At 39.7% G+C, this 6,504-nt stretch overlaps 1 non-coding gene across 1 annotated transcript; it reads right to left on the bottom strand.

Annotated features, from left to right (window-relative positions):
- Window positions 1–691: 691 nt before the first annotated feature.
- Window positions 692–798, bottom strand: LOC122067571. Its single transcript, XR_006136775.1, has one exon. It is a non-coding gene; the product is annotated as a small nucleolar RNA R71 (small nucleolar RNA).
- Window positions 799–6,504: the final 5,706 nt, after the last annotated feature.

Genomic DNA, 6,504 nt, shown 5'->3' with positions numbered 1-6,504 from the left:
GTATCAGTGGAGGTCGCCATGCCTCACAGTATGATAAAGACAGGTTTCGCCCTGTAGCAGTACCTTAGGAATTGACCTGAGCAACCCCGGATCCCTGCCGGTAAGCTCCCAAAAAGCAAAAAAAAAAATAAAAAAAAAAATCAAAAAGTTTTGCTATCCATTCTTTTGTGCTTGCCTTACTTTAGTTGTGGGAAGTTTTTCTGTTGCATGAGTGTTAAGTGGGTACGTAATACTAAAAATCGGTTAGAAAGAAGAGATCCAACAAGTAGTGACCCTATACGTTTGCTCTCTTTAAAACCCTTCAATATGGGAGACCAACAGCAAAACCCTTCACCTAAATCTCTGAAAGATAGGTTCTACCCTGCTAGAACAGCCCAACCTTCCTGTATAGGTTCTACCACAAGCCCAGGGCAATAATTTTGAACTCAAATCTCAATACATCACTATGTTGCCCCACTTTCATGGGTTGACCTCTGAGGATGCATACCTATTTCTAAGGGAATTTGAAGAGGTATGTGTTCTAATTAAGATCGAACAGCTTTCTGATGATGTTGTTAAGGAGGTTTATCATTTTGCATTGAAAGACCAAGCTAAGAAGTGGTTGTATGGATTACCCACAAATTCCATAACCTCATGGGAACAGTTCACAGTTGTCTTCCTTAAGAAGTTTTTCCCAACTCACAAGACCAATAAGCTTAGAAGTGATATCCTTCAGTTTAGGCAAAAGCCTAGTGAGTCATTTTCCAAACTTATGGAGAGATTCAAGGATCTACTCCAAGAATGCCCTCACCATGGCCTAGACCTATGACATTTATGTCAAATAATTTATGAGGGTATTGATTACCGAACTAAACAAATGATAGAGTCTATGTGCCCTGAGAGATTCACATCCTTTACAGATGAAGAAAAGGCATGGGAATTCTTACATGACTTAGCTGACAAAACCCATGAGTGGGAATCAACCCAAGAGAGTGAAAGAACCATAGGAGGAAAAGGATATTTTGTGGATGGGATAGTAGCCAAGGAAGCCCATTTGGATAGCCTAGTCAAGAGGATTGAGGCTATTGTTCCTAGAGAGCCATCATCAGTCAATTTGGTTAAGATTTGTGCTTGGTGCCAGTCCCCTGGACATGTCATCGAAGAATGCCCCAACACCTCTAGGGGCACTTCTAATAATAGTGTTAATGCCTTATACCAAAATAATCCATATAGCAATACCTACAATCCAGGATGGAGAAATCACCCAAATTTCTCTTGGAATCAGGGCAACCAAGCAGGGCCTTCCAATTTCCATAATCAAGGTCAACCTGGACCCCAAAGGCCTCCCTTTGCACAACAATCTTTTTCTCAAAATACTTTTCCTAGGTCAAATGTAGGAGCTCAGGTGAGTTTTCCTAGGGCCCCTCTCCTATCATCTTATCAGCAACCTCCTGGGTTTACCAACACTGGAGAGACAAGTAGAATAAGTGACTTGGAAAAAAATATGGCCCTCCTCATGACAAGCCATCAAAATCTTACGAGAGAACTCACTCAAGTTGTCTCAATTATGCGTGAGAGGAAGAAGGAACTTTACCTAGTCAACCAGAGCCTAACCCTAGGCATCATCAGCCTGTTAGTTCATAAGGACCAACTAATGCACCACTGAATATAGTACAAGGTCAGAATCAACAAGGGCCCTCTAACCAATGTAATGTTGTTTATGCCCTTAGGAGTGGTAGAGAGTACCAACAGAGTGTTTCTAAATCTTTCCCATCTATTACTCCTGTTAACTCCTCTTCAGTTGAGCACATAAGTGTGCCTCTTGTTCAAGGTTCGTCTGATGAACCTAAAGATTTTTCTGAAACTAAAGATGATTTGGTTGAGGAAACCAAAAATGATTCTTCTGAATAAGGGCAAATCCCTAACAGTTTTTATGTTCATCCTGTCCCATTTCCTAATCGCTTGGTGAACAAAAGGAAGACTGCTTCCATGGACAAAATTTTAGAAGTCTTCAAAAAGGTAGAAGTGAACATCCCTCTTTTGGATGTCATATCCCAGATCTCCGCCTATGCAAAGGTATTGAAAGATTTGTGTACTCACAAACATATCACTAGTGTGCCCAAAAAGGCGTTCTTGGCAGGTAACATTAGTTCCATAATTACTCAGCCTATAGCCGCCAAGTATAAGGATCCAAGGAGGCCTACCATATCTTGTGTCATAGGCAACACTTACATTGAGCAATGTTTACTTGACCTTGACGCAAGTGTGAATCTTTTACCTTACCATGTGTACAAGCAACTTGGATTGGGAGAATTGAAAGCCACTGGAACTACTCTTCAGTTGACAGATAGGTCTGTTAAGATTCCTAAAGGGATGGTTGAGGATGTCTTACTAAAGGTGGGGGAATTTATTTTCCCTGTTGATTTCATTGTGTTAGATACTAAGCCCTTCTCAACCAAGGATGAGATCCCAATAATTCTAGGAAGACCATTCTTGGCTACCAGTAATGCATTAATCAATTGTCGGAATGGTTTCCTAAGGTTATCTTTTGGTAACCAAACTGTTGAGTTTAACATGTTTAGGATTGGCAAGCAACCACATATGGAAGAAGAGATCAATATGCTTGAGGATTTTCTAGATTTTTCTGATGATTTAATCACCAACTTTGATATTGATTTTGATTCAGAATTCCAAGAGTGTATGGATGAGTTGGATGATGACAGTGAAAATTTTTTTTCTGAAGTCTTGAGTCTTCACACATCTGTGGAGCCCTTAGGACCCCTTTCCAATTCCATTCCCAAACCTTCTATAGTTGAGCCCCCTAAGTTAGATCTTAAGGAGTTGCCATCTAATTTGAGGTATGCTTTCCTAGGGCCTGACCAGACTCTTCCTGTAATAATTTCTTCAAATTTGACTTCTAGCCAAGAAGAGGAGTTACTTAAAGTGTTAAAAGACAATAAGGAAGCCCTAGGTTGGACCATGGCTGATATCAAGGGTATAAGCCCTTCTATTGTGCAACATCATATACATCTTATAGAGGATTCCAAACCATCCACGGAACCCCAAAGAAGAGCTAACCCAGTGATGATGGAAGCCATTAAGAAAGAGATCCTAAAGTGCTTGGATCATGGAATAATTTATCCTATTTCTGACAGCCAATGGGTAAGCCCAGTTCACGTAGTGTCTAAGAAGTCTGGGGTGACTGTAGTTCCCAATGGCAATAATGAACTAATTCCAACCCGTGTCCAATCAGGGTGTAGAGTGTGCATAGACTACAGAAAACTTAACGAGGTAACCTGGAAGGACCACTTCCCATTGCCATTCATTGATCAGATGTTAGAGAGGTTAGCTAGACATGAATACTATTGTTTTCTTGATGGATATTCCGGTTATAACCAAATCCCAATTGCTTTAGAGGACCAACATAAGACCACTTTTACATGCCCATATGGAACATTTGCTTACAGGGATATGCCCTTTGGGCTTTGCAATGCCCCTGCTACGTTCCAATGATGCATGATGAGCATCTTTTCTGACATGGTCAAAAAATTCTTAGAAGTATTTATGGATGACTTTTCAATTCATGGGAATTCCTATTCTGAATGTCTTCATCATTTTTCCCTAGTTTTGAAAAGGTACATATCTAAGAATTTGGTTTTGAATTGGGAGAAATGTCATTTTATGGTTAAATCTGGTATTGTTTTAGGCCATGTAATATCCAAGGAGGGAATTAAGGTAGATAGAGCCAAAGTGGATTTAATTGATAATTTACCACCTCCTTAATCTGTTAAGGATGTTTGGTCTTTTCTAGGGCATGCAGGCTTCTACAGAAGGTTTATTAAGAACTTTAGTCAGTTAGTCCGACCTCTCACCTCATTACTTGCCAAAGATCAAACTTTTGAGTTTTCTAAAGAGTGCCTAGAATCTTTCAAACAACTTAAGAAGGAGTTGACCAATGCACCCATTGTTCAACCACCTGTTTGGACTGAACCTTTTGAACTGATGTGTGATGCTTCGGATTTTGCCATAGGAGCAGTTTTGGGTCAAAGGACTAATAAGTTGCCCACTGTCATTTACTATGCTAGTAGGACCTTAAATGATGCACAACTCAATTATACAACCACTGAAAAAGAAATTTTAGCTGTTGTGTTTGCATTAGAAAAGTTTCGGTCTTACTTAGTTGGTTCACATGTGGTGGTGTATACTGATCATTCTGCCCTCAGATACCTAGTTCAGAAGAAGGATGCCAAAGCTCGACTCATTAGGTGGGTTTTACTTTTGCAAGAGTTTGATTTAGAAATTAGGGATAAGAAATGAGTTGAAAACCTAGTTGCAGACCATTTATCCCGGCTTCCCAATTCCTTGACTATTGGTTCTCCAATCAACGAGAACTTTCCAGATGAGCAATTATTTGTAATGTCCAGTGAACCATAGTTTGCTGACATTGTCAACTTCTTAGTTTCAGGTGTGACTCCGGATCACTGGTTTACCCAAGATAAGTATAGGTTTCATTCCCAAGTTAAGCACTTTTTCTGGGATGATCCTTATTTGTTTAAGATATGTCCGAATCAGATTATCCGATGATGTGTTCCTGATCATGAGCAACATTCTATTATCTCTTTTTGTCATGATCATGCATGTGGTGGACACTTTGGACCTAAGAAGACTGCCGCAAAGGTTCTCCAATGCGGATTTTATTGGCCCACTCTTTTTAGAGATGCTTTCGATTTTTGCAAAGCTTGTCCCGCTTGACAGTCTTTTGGTCGTATCAATAAGAGGAACATGATGCCTCTCAACCCTATTTTAGTAGTTGAGATCTTTGATGTTTGGGGCATCGATTTTATGGGACCATTCCCTAATTCCTTTGGGAATTTGTATATACTTTTGGCCATTGATTATGTTTCTAAATGGATAGAGGCCACACCTTGTAAAACTAATGACCATAAAGTGGTGGTCCAGTTTCTCAAAGGGAACATTTTTTCCCGCTTTGGTGCACCACGTGCAATAATTAGTGATAGGGGTACTCATTTTTGTAATCGTCCTTTTGAGGCCTTAATGAAAAAGTATGGGATCACCCATAAGTTATCTACCCCTTATCACCCCCAAACTAGTGGCCAAATGGAGGTGTCTAATAGGCAGATCAAACAAATCTTAGAGAAAACTGTTAATCCCAACCGTAAGGATTGGTCCCTTAGGCTTATTGATGCCTTGTGGGCCCATCGGACTGCATTCAAGATCGACCTTGGTCAGTCTCCCTACCGTTTGGTGTATGGGAAAGCTTATTACTTATCAGTTGAGTTGGAGCATAAGGCCTTTTGGGCCATCAAGAAGCTCAACTTTGATTTGTCTGATGCGGGAATTCATTGTAGGCTCCAACTATCTGAGTTGGAGGAACTTAGGACTGATGCTTATGAAAGTTCTAGAATTTACAAGGAAAACACCAAAGCTTTCCATGATAAGCACATTCTACGCAAATCTTTTGCAATTGGTGATAAGGTCTTATTGTACAACTCTCGATTCCATCTTTTCCCTGGTAAGCTTAGATCCCGATGGGATGGCCGTTTATTGTCCATAATATATATCCCCATAGGGTTGTGGAAATTTTGAATCCAAGAACAGGGGTAATTTCGAAGGTTAATGGTCAGCGTTTGAAACCGTTCCTCGAGTTTCCTAATACTAGTAATGAAGAGGTCATGGATCTCCATGAACCTCTTTACACTGATGACTAACTTTTAATCAGGTATGACCCCCTTGCATTGTCTTTGCTTTTAATTCTTTCCATGCATTGAGGACATTGCATGACTTAAGTGTGGGGGAGGGAAACCAGTTTCTGCTTTTTTTTTCCACTTTGTTTTATTTTTTTTTCTTTTTGTTTTTGTCCTACTTTGGCTTTTGGCTAATGATCATACCATTCGGTTGCTTGATGTATGAAAATAAAAGTTTTGACTAAGGTACCCATTTTGAACGTATAAAACCCTGTTGAGAAGAAAGAAACAAGCATGTGTCTTGAGATGGGACTTTCTTTTGAAAAATAAGAGACCCCTGTTTTATGGTGATGGACCATATGTAAGTCTGTGGGTTCCTTGTACTTTTGATTTGGAGTTGAGAACTTCTTTTTAATTTGGCATGGGTTGACAAATGCACAATTTTAAATGAAATGTGAAATGTGGTATAAAGAAAAATAAGAGTTGATTCACTTGGAACTAGACAGGGCATTGCGCCTCAGGAAGCGTGGTGTTTTGATCGAAATTTCTAGGGAGGAAACTTCTAAAAGAACTCTAGCATCATTGTCTTTGTGGGCATATGCAAAAAGCGAAGCTACATAGTAACTTGGGTGTCTGGTGTTTGCTCCACCATGTCATTCAAGCCAAAAGTAGTGGAGTAGAATAGAGTTTATTAAGCAGAAAAAAAAAGAGAAAAAAAAATGTGCAAATGTCATTATTGCTTGGTAACATGTTTGGTCAAAAACACTCCAACGCCTTAGTCATTGGTTCCCTATTTCTTCACAAGTGGTTTTGCCTTAAG

Source organism: Macadamia integrifolia, unplaced genomic scaffold (assembly GCF_013358625.1).
Source record: "Macadamia integrifolia cultivar HAES 741 unplaced genomic scaffold, SCU_Mint_v3 scaffold2978, whole genome shotgun sequence".
NCBI classification, from domain to species: domain Eukaryota; kingdom Viridiplantae; phylum Streptophyta; class Magnoliopsida; order Proteales; family Proteaceae; genus Macadamia; species Macadamia integrifolia.
The sequence above is the reverse complement of the archived record's forward strand: the minus strand, read 5'-3'. Positions and strand labels throughout refer to the sequence as shown.